The sequence below is a fragment of the Mirounga leonina genome, unplaced genomic scaffold (assembly GCF_011800145.1).
Source record: "Mirounga leonina isolate KUSES-001 unplaced genomic scaffold, KU_Mleo_1.0 Mir_418, whole genome shotgun sequence".
Taxonomy (NCBI): domain Eukaryota; kingdom Metazoa; phylum Chordata; class Mammalia; order Carnivora; family Phocidae; genus Mirounga; species Mirounga leonina.
In genome coordinates this window covers 22,456,791-22,469,006 of record NW_023270739.1, presented here as the reverse complement: position 1 = coordinate 22,469,006, position 12,216 = coordinate 22,456,791, and positions in this window count along the sequence as shown.

Sequence of the window (12,216 nt, the reverse complement as noted above, 5' to 3'; positions counted from 1 at the left end):
TTCTTTTTAAGATTTTATTTATTTATTTGAGAGAGAGAGAGAAAGCAAAATCAGAAAGGGCAGAGGGAGAGGGAGAAAGAATTTCAAGCAGACTCCACTCTGAGTGCGGAGCCTGACGCAGGGCTTGATCCCACAACACTGAGATCACGACCTCAGCCGAAACCAAGAGTTGGACGCTCATCTGACTGCATCACCCAGGCGCCCCTAAAACTTGTGGGTTCTGAAAAGAAGAGAATGAATGTTGGGCATAACTAGCAGTTCCTGCCACAACATTTAATATACTAGAAACTCAAAATACAATAAATGGATATTTTAAAAGGAGGGCATCACTGATGTCACTAAGTGCTAATTAAGGGAAATTTGCAGAACTCCAGCTGCCAGGATTGACAAGAATATCAGGAGAACTGGGTACACAGAGGTGAGCCACAAAGGGGATGAAAAGGGCTGCTCATAAGTTGCTTGGGGATAACCAGTTTATCAAATAGCTCTTTTCTTTTCCTTTGTGGGTGAGAATGTGAAAGCAAGTTAACTGATGCTTTCAGAAAGTAGTATAATGGTAAAGGTAGGCATATTCTTTGATCCAGTAAACCCGTTTCTTATATTTTCTTCAACAATGAAACAAACTATACACACGTGTTTGCTGAAGAATAGTCACAAAGAAAACATATACTTAACTATACAGTAGGATTGAATTACTATACAAAACACTGTAGTGTATTATATAGCCATCAAAAATAGAACCTATGGGGGCACCTGGGTGGCTCAGATGGTTAAGCGTCTGCCTTTGGCTCAGGTCATGACCCCAGGGTCCTGGGATGGAGCCCCACATCGGGCTTCCTGCTCGGCGGGAAGCCTGCTTCTCCCTCTCCCACTCCCCCTGCTTCTGTTCCCTCTCTTGCTGTCTCTAGTCTGCCAAATATATAAAATTTAAAAAAAAAAAAAATAAAAATAAAAAATAAAAACTATGTTCAAACTAAAACTGTCTTATTAAGTAAACAAACTTTTTTATTATAATTAGATATATATTAAATGTATACAGACGTGGACATGAACTTAACTTTTTAACATTGACGGACTGATTAGGGGCTCCAATCCCCAGACTAATGCAATGTTAGATGGGCTTTATATAAAGTTACAAAGATTTAAAAAAATACAATTTTCTGTTCTGTGTTCTCAAAGAATAAAAAAAAATTTTCATCAACAGCACAAACTTAGTTAAAATGATATATCATGTATGACTTTAACCACAACTGTAATCAGCTACAAAGGTGACTATTCTGAATCTACTTCCTTTCCCGCTCTGTATCCCCTGATGGAACTAATAATGAGTAGATTACTGACAATATGGAGACTATGAAGCAAAGGAGTAACTACAACAGTTAAAGGTACAACAGGGAGTGAAGCAAACTGATGAATAAAATCAGATCCTCAGGTCCAGAATAATAACAATAATCAAAACTACAGTCTTTTAGAAAAGGTTTACCTCCTCTGAAAAATTCACATGCTCTCTTCTTTCCAAAAGTGTGGGTTATGTACCTTATCATGATTCCCTTTTTGCCATGGCTGCCAAGAAGCTCCCCATAAAAATCAATCCAAAAGCCTACCTTAGCACTATGTGGACAGACAGTATTTTGCATTCTCTTCTTTTCCTTGGTTCAAATTTTCAATTTCTAGATCCACTTCATTAATGTCATTATTGTACATCTGTTGAAAGTCACTTCAATTTTCTTTTTTTAAAAAAGGAGTAGCATAAGTCAAATAAAACTCTCTGGAATCTTTCATATTGCATCAAAAATAGCATATAGTTTAGCACCCCTAAGTGAGCTCCTTAGAACTATCCATTGTTCAAAGCTCCCATGACATGCACTGGTTTTACTGGCCTACTTTGGCACTCAGAGGCCACATTACAGAACAGACACTGCTGGACTGGGCCACGCAAGCAGTCGCCTTCATGATTGCCTCGAAGAGATCTTCTGCCTTAAAACACAAACACCATGTTTCACTCTCACACAGCGCCTGTGGTTTGAAAGTTATTGCTATCATTTTCTCAACAGAAAAAGTACATTCTATTGCAATTCTCCATCACAGCCATTTCAATCCATCTAATATATGCCCCTTTAAAACACTGAACTAGCTGCCTTAATAAAGACTGTTGATTTTTATGCTGCATAAATTTTACAAGATAGAGAACAAAGGGAAAAATACCAGGAGATTCAATAGCTCTCTCTGGTTTTATTTAAAGGGAAAATTATTCTCTTCTCTCTACAAGGACATCTTTTTCCTTTCCTATCCATACCATTGTCTCGTTTTTGAAAATCATGTAAGATACAAATAATCCCAGGGCGCCTGGGTGGCTCAGTTGGTTAAGCGACTGCCTTCGGCTCAGGTCATGATCCTGGAGTCCCGGGATCGAGTCCCGCATCAGGCTCCCTGCTCGGCGGGGAGTCTGCTTCTCCCTCTCCCACTCCCCCTGCTTGTGTTCCTGCTCTCGCTGTCTCTGTCTCTGTCAAATAAATAAATAAAATCTTAAAAAAAAAAAAAAAAAAGATACAAATAATCCCAAACCCAGCAAAACAGAAGGTTCTCATGAAAATTAACTCTTCTTGCAGCACATAGGCAGGATTTCTGAAACGCTGTTTGGTAGCACGTGCATTTATTAACTCTTTCAGCGATATTTATCAAGCACCTACTATGTGCCAGGCAGTAGGCAAGACAGACTCTACCTGCCCTTTGTCCACACAATGTCATTCTGGGAAACACAAAAACGTTTGCTAAGCTGATTTTCTGCTTGCACGCTACAGTATGGTTGCACAAGTTGTTTTTGGCTTTTTTTTAGGATTTATTTATTTGAGAGAGAGTGAGCACACCCACAAGTGGGGGGAGGGGCAGAGGAAGGGGGTGGAGGGAGAGGCAGAGGAAGAGGGAGAGAATCTCAAGCAAACTCCTTGCTGAGCGTGGAGCCTGATGCAGGCCTTGATCCCACAACCCTGAGATCATGACCTGAGCCAAAACCAAGAATCAGACACTTAACCGACTGAGTGAGGCAGGCGCTCCCAGTTCAAGTTTTTGAGTGTTCTTGTACCTCATGCTGCTTCGGTGTTCTCACGCCACTGGTGTCTCCTCCCAGACCTCCTTGGTGAACTCATGACCGGCACAGCAGAACTCTCGGGCCCACAGCAGTTATGGGGTACTACTTGTTTTACGCCAGTTGGTTAAATATTTTTAACAGCATCCCTAGTTTGCTCCACCTAATTTCAGGTCTGGCCCACAGATCCAACACCGCAGGCGCCCATTTGCCACCTCACCCCTTTCTTCCCATCTTCTCGTGTCACCTTTCCCCCTCACTGGTACACAGCAAGCTCTGTGGGAGATCAAAGACGCCCTCTTCGTCTCTCTCAAGAGGATCCGATCTCAGTTTCTGCATCCTACTATAAATGACAAAGACCCGCTGGGACATTCACCCCTCCCCACAAGGTGATGTTCAAAATGCCCACTTTGCCAGTCACATCAAGCAAGTTAAGAGCATCCTTTTCTCTCATTAGTTTGGAATCGTCCCAAGGACTCTGCTTAATATGCCATAAAGAAAATACAAGAGTGGGTAACTAGACAATCCACACCGGGGTTTGAAAATGATTAAAACCAGTAACTAGGACTTGACTCAGGCAGAATCCCAAACTAAGGCACTAGAGGGTGAGAGTGACAGATGCGAACTCCGAGGAACCGCTCCAGCAATATTTATGCAAAGCACTGGCTTTTCATGCTTTGATGGTAATGCACTCATTTCTCCAACTTCTCACACACTAAATGCAAGTGTAGTTTAATGACAGCAACTGGACTGAAAGGTAATTGGGAGCTGAAAATAGAGACTTTGCCTCATTATAATAATCCTCTACAAGAAATGTTTGTTGTGTAAAAAAGCCCTGCTCCCTGGGCACCTGTTTAAAGGAACAGCCATTCAAGATTTTAAGGGTATAGCCATTAACAGTGTTTAAGCCATGAATGCTAATAAGCCTATAAAAAAATAAATACATTTGCATTTATTTAAAAATTTTTTATTTTGATCAAGGACCCAGTATGACTGAATCCTATTTCAGACAAATAAAATGTGAGAGCAATAAATTCAAATCATAAGCCTATTCTGCTCATCTGATTTCCTTCTAATGCCATTTTCTTCTACTCCTCTTTTCCTTTCCACTCTTTCCCCAAAATCAGACACCTCACCATGCCTCATACAACATCTTGTAAGAGGCACGATGTACACAGCTAAGAACATCCTAAGTGGGGAAAAACTGAGACTTTTCTTCCAGGGTCGGGAACACGGCAGGGAAGTCTGCTCTCACCACTGTTGTTCAACAAAGTACTGCAAGTCCTAGGCTCAGCAATCAGACAACACAAAGAAATAAAGAGCATCCATATCAGCAAGGAAGAAGTCAAACTTTCACTCTTTGCAGATGACATGATACTATATATAGGAAACCCAAAATATTCCACCAAAAAACTATCAGAACTGATAAATGAATTTTGTAAAGTTGCAGGATATAAAATCAACATACAGACATCTGTTGCATTGCTATACATCAATAATGAAGCTGCAGAAAGAGAAATTAAGGAATCAATGCCATTTACAACTTCACCAAAAATAGTAAGATACTTAGGAGTTAACTTAACCAAAGAGGTGAAAGACCTATACTCTGAAAACTATAAACACTGATGAAAGAAACTGAAGATGACACAAAGAAATTGGAAGACATTCCACGCTCATGGATTGAAAGAACAAATACTGTGAAAATGGCTATAGTATGCAAAGCAATCTACACATTTAATGTGATCCTTATAACAAAATACCACCAGCACTGTTCACAGAGCTAGAACAAACAATCCTAAAATTTGCATGGAACTACAAAAGACCCCAAGCAGCCAAAGCAATCTTGAAAAAGAAAAGCAAAGCTGGAGGCCTCACAATCCCAGACTTCAAGCTATATTACAAAGCTGTAGTCATCAAGATAGTATGGTACTGGCATAAAATTAGACACACAGATCAATGGAACAGAGTAGAAAAACCAGAAACAAAGCCCCAATTATATGGTCAATTAATCTCTGACAAAGCAGGAAAGAATATCCAATGGGAAAAAAAGACTGTCTCTTCAACAAATGGTGTTGGGAAAACTGGAAAGCCACATGCAAAAGAATGAAACTGACCACTTTCTTACACCATACACAAAAATAAATTCAAAATGGATGAAAGACCTAAATATGAGACAGGAAGCCATCAAAATCCTAGAGGAGAACACAGGCAGTAACTTCTTTGACGTCAGCTGTAGCAACATATTTATGGATATGTCTCCTGAGGCAAGGGGGGAAAAAAAAGCAAAAATAAACGATTGAGACTACATCAAAATAAAAATCTTCTGCACAGATAAGGAAACAATCAAAATTAAAAAGCAACCAAGGGGATGGGAGAAGATATTTGCAAATGACATAACCAATAAAGGGTTAATATCCAAAATATAAAAAAGAACTTATACAACTCAACACCCAAAAAACAAATAATCTGATTAAAAATGGGCAGAGGATCTGAATAGACATTTCTCCAAAGAAGACATACAGATGGCCAATAGACACATGAAAAAATGCTCAACATCACCTATCATCAGGGAAATGCAAATCAAAACCACAATGAGATATCACCTCAGACCTGTCAGGTTAGTTAAAATCAACAACACAAGAAACAACTGGTGTTGGCGAGGATGTGGAGTAAGGGGAATCCTCTTACACTGTTGGTGGGAATGCAAGCTGGGCAGCCACTGTGGAAAACAGTATGGAAGTTCCTCAAAAAGTTGAAAATAGAACTACCCTATGATCCAGCAATCACACTACTAGGTATTTATCCAAAGAATTTACAAAAATACTAATTCAAAGGGATATATGCACCCCAATGTTTATAGTAACATTATCTCCAACAGCCAAATTATGGAAACAGCCCAAATATCCATTGATTGATGAATGGATAAAGAAGATGTGGTATATACACAATGAAATATTACTCAGCCATAAACAAGAATGAAATCTTCCCACTTGAAATGGCATGGATGGAGCTACAGAGTATTATGTTAAGCAAAAGAAGTCAGTCAGAGAAAGACATACTGTATAATTTCACTCATATGTGGAGTTTAAGAAACAAAATAAACAAGCAATGGGGGAAAAAAAAAGAGAGGCAAACCAAGAAACAGACTCCTAACTATAGAGAACAAACTGATGGTTCCCAGAGGGGTTGGGGTTGCGGGGGGTGGGGGGTGAAACAGGTGAAGGGGAATAAAAACTGCACTTGTGATGAACACCAGGTGATGAGGGGAAATGTTGAATCATGATATTGTTCACTTGAAACTAATATTACACCATATGTTAACTATACTGGAATTTAGGATCCAGGAATAGGACACAAAGGTGGAATAAACATTAATTTTGTGCCCCAAAAAACCCTAACTGGAATTTAAATAACTTTAAATAAAAGAGGCAAGGTATGCTGAGGAAGGAAGAGACAAAATCCTTCAACATTTCTTCTCTTCTGCTATCCCTGCAGTCTGACCAGCCTGTGGAGGTATGCTGGGGAACATGGTGGTGGTAATGATAATAGCAACTACAAGCATGTATCTACTCTGTTCCAGATGTGTTAAAAATATATTCTGACTCTCACAAAAACCCAATAAGGAATAAATACTTCTAAAATCACTTTTTGATTGCAAGTAATAGGAAACATGGCTAATAGTAGCTTACATAAATGGGGGGGTCTATTTTTCTTGTGTAACAGGAAATCTGGATATAAACAATTCCAAGGATGCTTAGGGAGCATGTGTAGGACATGGGGTTGGTATCTCTGTGATTCTCTGAGTCTTCCCCCCTCATAGTCAGGGAACGGCTGCAGTGGTTCCATGCATCACATCCAAACACAGCAGCATTCAAAGCAGGAAGCAAAGGGCAGCATACGCGGAGGTTCTCCTCCTCCACTCCCCTTTACCTAGGAAGAAACTCTTCTCCCAGCAGCCCTCCTGAAGACTTCCCTGACATCTCATGGACAGAAGGTCCTCACACACCTGCCCCTAAGTCCAGGGGCAAGGCCCATCTTTCCTGAGTTTGAGTGACTCCTGCCTGTTTTGTTAACAAGGAAGGAAGGAAGGAAGGAAGGAAGGAAGGAAGGAAGGAAGGAAGGAAGGAAGGAAGGAAGGAAGACTGGCTTTGGAGCAAACAAGAAACAGTCTGACATAATGCTAGCATCTCTAACCTACAGATGAGGAGCCCAGATCTCAGTGAGGGGACGTAGCCTGCCGAAGGTCACAGCCTGTAAGTGGCAGAGAAGGGATTCAAACCTGGAGATCAGGCTGTTCCCTATTCCGCTGAGCGGCCTGACTGCTGTGGTCCCTCCTGCTGGGACCCAATCATCTCCCCCCATGGTACCCCCTTCTTTTTTCTTTCATGAGGCCTACTTCTTTTTCTTAAGATAAGCACACTAACTGTAGGACTTCAACAGAAGAACGAAGTCCTATGCAGTTGGGTCGAGAGCACCTGAGATGCAGATGTTACGGCTCTGCACCAAAGTCACATCCTACTCACCCTGCGTTGGGGGCTGGAGCCCCTTAGCCCAGGGTCAGCAGGGGAGTGGCCGCCCTGTGAGTGGAGCTGCAGGGACTCCTGGCAACTGAGACGCAGGGCAAGCAAAGCCTGACAAGAACGGCATCCTCGAGAGCAAGCAGCAAAAGCTTTTTGTAAAACTGCCAATGTCCAGCATTTGCCTCCCTGTCAGTCCCCATGAGCCTGGGCAGCGGGGGCCGCGGACAAGCGGAGTCCCAGCTCGGACACATACAGCCGGGGCAGCTTTCGTAGGCCCTCCGTGCTCTGCCACCCTTACCCGTCCAACGGAGAGAACAACAGAATCTAGCTCACAGCACCTTCCTGAGAATTAATAGAATACATGTGAAGGGGTTAACAAAATGCTCACTCGGTGAACGTCAGTGCCCGAGAGGTAGGTGGTACTCGCGGGGGAAACAAACCAGGACCGAATTGCTTGCGCTGTAACCACCAGTGTTGTAAAGACTTTTTTTTTTTTAAGATTTTATTTAAGAGAGAGAGAGAGAGAGAGAGGGAGAGAGAGAGAGCACAAGCAGAGGGAGCGGCAGGCTCCCCACTGAGCAAGGAGCCTGATGAAGGACTCGATCCCAGGACCCCAGGATCATGACCTGAGCTGAAGGCAGACGCTTAACCGACTGAGCCACCCAGGTGTCCCCAGGGTTGTAAAGATTTAAAGGCACTCCGCATTGGGCTCCCTGCTCAGCAGGAAGCCCGCTTCTCCCTCTCCCACTCCCCCTGCTTGTGTTCCCTCTCTCGCTCTGTCAAATAAATAAATAAAATCTTTAAAAAATATTGTTTTTAAAGAACTTTCAAAAGAAAGGTGTATGTTTTTTCCATAAAACTCTGCAATGTCAAAACAATGCCTTTGTTTGATAGCCACTGAACTTTCAGAGTTTTTCTGCTAGGCAAAGACTCATTTCATGAAGGAGAATCACTCACAAAGTCTGGTCCCAGACAGTGCTGAAGACCTTGAGAGTAAGTCGGATTAGAGTGGAGGAGGCAGCCTCCCAGATGGTCTCTGTACTGCAACAGGACTTGGAAGCTAGTTATTTGCTTTCTAAAAATAAAAATATTCAAGTAGAGGATCCATTCTGAATGTTCTGAGAGTCCGAATTTCTAACTTTGAAATACATCAATGAAATGATCACTTAAATGTATCTGTCAGTGAAAAATCTACCCTCATGAGTTGGTAACATGATTTCCGTATTTTTGTTACTTTTAATTTGTAGTTACATTTCATCAATTAAAAAAGAGCGCTAATTATTCAAAAAAAAAAGAAAAAGATTTAAAGGCACTGTCAAATTGCCTCACTAGCCTCTCAGCTCAGAGTTTCAAAGTCTGGCCGCCACCTCCCTAAGCTCACTCAACTATGAATAATCCCCCCAGAACAACCCACAGATAAAGTATAAAATTTGATATCACACATCTTGTTTTATTTTTACTTTATTCTGTGTATATGCTTGTGTATTTGTGTGTTTAAAATATCCCAAGGAATCACAAAAATGTACATGCATTTTAAATAAAAAGACAATAATGAAACACCCAGGTACCCATCCCAAGTTTAAGAAATGGAATAAAAGCCGTATCTTGGAAACCCTTTGTGTCCCTCTACGATTCTCGGGTCCTCTCTCCCCACCCCCCTGCCACCCTCCACCCTACACAGGTAAACACCAATCTCAATTTTGAGTTAATCATCCTTCTGCTTTTCTTTATAGTTTCATCACATATATGTATTCCTAAGCAATAAATCAGTTAATTCTGCTTTATTAAACTTCATGTGAGTAAAATTATATAGTAGGTATTTTTCTGCAACTTGCTTATTCACTGAATATTCATTTTTTTTTTTAGTTTTACCTATGTTCACACACATGATTATACTTCATTCACTTTCACTGCTATATAATAGTCTGTCATAGGAATATGCTACAATTTATTCACCCATTCTCCTGTTCATGGATACTGCCTTGTTTTAAATCTAAGACTCATAACCTTAGGGTAGGCTTACACAGATCCTAAATATTTAGTGTAACCATACAATTGATTGTCTAAATTGAGCCATGTTTGAGAGTGAAGGGGAATGCTATTAATAATTCTACCAAGACAACAGGCACAAACCAGACTGCATGTCACACTATAAATACTGAATGTTATCTCAGGATTTGATTTATTTTATTTATTCATTCATTCAAGAGAGGGAGAGAGGGAGAGAGAGAATCTCAAGCAGACTTTTAGCCGAGTGTGGAGCCCGACGTCGGGCCTGATCCCATGACCCCGAGATCATGACCTGAGCTGAAACCAAGAGTCAGGAGCTCGACCAACTGAGGCATCCGGGCGCCGCCCCTATCTCAGGATCTCTTTTTTTTTTTTTTTTTTAAGATTTTATTTATTTATTCATGAGAGACAGAGAGAGAGAGAGAGTCAGAGGGAGAAGCAGGCTCCCAAGGAGCAGGAAGCCCGATGCGGGACTCGATCCCAGGACCCTGAGATCAAGACCTGAGCCGAAGGCAGACGCTTAACCATCTGAGCCACCCAGACGCCCTATCTCAGGATCTCTTAATCCCTCTCCTAAAGTGAAGGCAGAGGCACTGAAGTCCAAGCCTGCTTTACTGATGGTTTGTTCACATTTCAAAGGCTGTTAGCTTCTATATTTGGAGTAGAACCCTGAAGGAAAGCCCGAACAATTATTCTTTCTATCCTGGGAAGAAGATAAGCAAATTCTTTCAGAGGTAGATGGGAAAAACACACAGTCTTCCAGCCTCTGCAATCTCAGACATTCACAGTTTATCACCCCTGTTTGAAAATTTCAGCTACAAGGATAACAGCAAAGATAAAATTTAAAAGGCCTTAAAATTCAAGTCCTTGTTCTGAGTCAGGACAGGGATAAAGACACTCTTTATTACAACCCTGTGTGGCAGGTGTGGAAAATGAAGCTCAGCGAGGTCGAGGAACTTGTCTGGGGTCACACTGCACAAAAGGGGCAGGACGCAAACCCTGTCTCTAAGTAAGCAACCAGAGATTTTATTATACAAATCAGGACATTCTGGGGAGAGAAAACGGGATGTTGTTAGCCACGGCACCAGGAAAGCAGGTGTGAAGTTGGGCGGTCTGAGGCACACCAGGACACGGGGGCACTCCAGCTCTAGCTTTCCCAGATGCTGCTGGAACCCTCCAGGTTTATGGATAGAAGTGATCTGGGGGGCTGGCCAGATTTGGGATCCGAATCTCTGATGTTCACACTCCTTCTGGGTGGAGAAGCACCCCCTGGAAGTATATTTACAGTCCCTCGCCCCTTCCTCTTCAGTACACCTGAAAGACCTGGGCGACATCCCAGCAGCGTCCTTGCACCCAGCACAGCAGACTGGAGAGAATCATTATTTGCTTCTCTGAGATTCATAATTAAATTAGAGCAACATTCTTGCCCTCAAAGCATCTCCTGTCCAGAGCTGCCAACAGCAGAGTTAATGTCCCATTCACTGGAGCAATCGTCACTCTCAGAGGCCAAGACCACATTCTCTGATGGGACGATCTGCAGCCCCTTCTGTCAGCAGCCCCCTGGAGACCCGCAGCCTCACTCCTGTCTGCACACGTGTGTGCTCGCACTCTCTATCACACACACATACACATGCAATACTTTTTTTTAAAGAAATGTTTTATCATTCATCAAGTAATACCACTGAAGATGTGTGCACTTTTCTGTACGTATTTTTTGTAAGATTTTATTTTTAAGTAATCTCTACCCCCAACATGGGGCTCGAACTCACAGCCCCTAGATCAAGAGGTGCATGCTCCACTGACTGAGCCAGCCAGGCGCCCCTGTATGTATGTTATACTTGAGGAAAAAAGGTTTGCTTTTTAAAAATCTAAAACTAGGGATGCCTGGGTGGCTCAGTCGGTTAAGCGACTGCCTTCAGCTCAGGTCATGATCCTGGAGTCCCGGGATCGAGTCCCGCATCGAGCTCCCTGCTCGGCGGGGAGCCTGCTTCTCCCTCTGACCCTCCTCCCTCTCACACTGTCTCTCATTCTCTCTCTCTCAAATAAATAAGTAAAATCTTTAAAAATAAAAAAAAAATAAAAATCTAAAACTAAAGCCGCTTTCAGTCAAGTACTCTAACACCTGTACCAAAATTGTTTTCACTGTTAAACTAGCTGTGTGACCTTAGGCAAGTCACTTGACTTCTGTGCATTTATTTCTTTATCTGCAATAACACCTGACGTTGTAGAGCTGATATAAGTAGTGCTGGATACAAATATAGGAAACATGCTTAGCAAGTGCTTTGCACACAAGCCCTAAAAAAATGCTAGCTGTCTGACTTAGTGTTATTCCATCTATGCCTGCCCTCTTCCTATGTGGGACTTATCTCTCTATCATATTCTCTGGGTAGGGCAAGGGCATACTGAAATGGATGAGTTCACCTCTCCCTGTTGGGGGGCAAGGGAAAGGAATGGGTAAGCCCCTTCTGGAGGACAATCTGGCCATATGTACCAAGACCCCAAAAAATGGGTATACCAGTAATTACATCCTGGGAATCTATCCTAAGGAGATGAGACAGGTAAACAAGACTCATGTGCAACAATGCTGTTACTTATGTGCAG